Source organism: Emydura macquarii, unplaced genomic scaffold (assembly GCF_026122565.2).
Source record: "Emydura macquarii macquarii isolate MOO-44397 ecotype Brisbane River unplaced genomic scaffold, CSIRO-AGI_Emac_v2 contig_3176, whole genome shotgun sequence".
Taxonomy (NCBI): Eukaryota; Metazoa; Chordata; order Testudines; family Chelidae; genus Emydura; species Emydura macquarii.
Window position 1 is genome coordinate 71,632 of NW_027133313.1, and position 1,692 is coordinate 73,323.

Consider the following 1,692-nt stretch of genomic DNA (forward strand, 5'->3'; position numbering starts at 1 on the left):
TTGCCCGCCTCCGGGTGGAGGAAGGATACAAACACCTCAAAAGCAGTCGTACCTAATTCTCCTCACCCTCACCTTGGTGTAACCCAGGAGTAACTCCACAGGAGTCTATTGAGCTGATTCTGCTGTCTCTCACCCCAGTGTAAAACAAGGACTAGCTCTGGTGGAGACAGTGGGGTTTTTTCCCCACCCCCATTCCCATCTTACGCCAACCTGCAGAAGCTAAAGGTCTGACTCAAGGACATGGAGATGGTTTTAGACAAAAGGAGTGTTATTTTACTGATCTCAGCCTGGCCTCGCTCATGTCTTTCCCTTCACAGCCATCACACGATATCCTGAGGAAGAAAATGTTCAACCGAACCACCGTGACTGAGTTCCTTCTCCTGGGATTTTCTGACATTTGGGAGCTGCAGATTTTGCACTTTGTGGGGTTTCTAGTGATTTACCTGACAGCCCTCATGGGGAACCTTCTCATCATCATGGCCATAGCCCTCGACCGCCACCTCCACACACCTCTGTACTTCTTCCTGATGAATCTGTCTGTCCTGGACCTCGGATCTGTCTCTGTCACTCTCCCCAAATCCATGCTCAACTCCCTCATGAACATCAGGTCCATTTCCTATGCTGGATGTGTTGCCCAAGTCTTTTTCTTCCTCTCCTTCCTCCTTCCTTCCTCCTCTCCTTCCTGTTTTTTTTACCTTCTCACCATCATGGCATATGACTGATACATCACCATCTACCAGCCACTGCACTATGAGAGGATGATGAACAGAAGAGCTTGTGTCCAAATGGCAGCCAGTTCCTGGATCAGTGGGATTTTCTCCTTCACACTGCACGCTGGGACCACGTTTGCATTGCTCTTCTGTGGCGACAATATGGTGGACCAGTTCTTCTGTGAAATCCCCCAGCTCCTCAAGCTGGCTTGCTCTGACACATACCACAGTGAAAAAGGTGCTATTGCCTTTAGTGCCATTTTAGACCTAGGCTGCTTTGTTTTCATTGTTGTGTCATATGTTCAGATCTTCAGAGCACTGCTGAGAATCCCCTCTGAGCAGGGCCGGCACAAAGCCTTCTCCACCTGCCTGCCTCACCTCACTGTGGTCTCCTTGTTAATTTCAACGGGCATCTTTGCCTGCCTGAAGCCCACCTACAGCTCTCCCTCTGCTCTGGATCATGTGGTGACTGTTCTCTAGTCCTTGGTGCCCCCCCCCTGATAAATCCTGTCATCTACAGCATGAGGAACAAGGAAATCAAAGGTGCCCTGAAGAGACTGACTGTGTGGAGGTTATTCACCCATAATTAATTGTCCACCTTTCTCCAATAGACGCTCTCTCACTTTTTCCCTTCGTTAAAGTCCATGACATCCATGACAGCTCACACTCAGACAGGGCTGATTCCCAGCTCAGTTGTACTAATGCAAACCCAGACGAACGCCACAGACGTGAAGGTAGCTGGGCTCATTTACACAAGCAGAAGATGTGGCCCGGCTGTGGAGTGTCACTGGTGTAAATTGCGTGGGAGAGGAGAATCAGACATTCAGTCTCTGCCAGAGCAGTACCTGGTGCACGGCTTGGCCACTTCTACCTGCTTCATGGTGCCCAAAGACAAGGCTGGAGATTTCTCGCCTTGTGTGTATAAATCCGAAGCAGCTTAGCTGGACTCAGAGGAGTCAGGCTGCTGCTACACTGGTGTATG

At 49.9% G+C, this 1,692-nt stretch overlaps 1 pseudogene; it reads left to right on the forward strand.

Annotated features, from left to right (window-relative positions):
• Positions 1-299: 299 nt before the first annotated feature.
• LOC137142146 (olfactory receptor 14A16-like) lies at positions 300-1,211 on the forward strand (annotated as a pseudogene).
• The last annotated feature ends 481 nt before the right edge of the window (positions 1,212-1,692 follow it).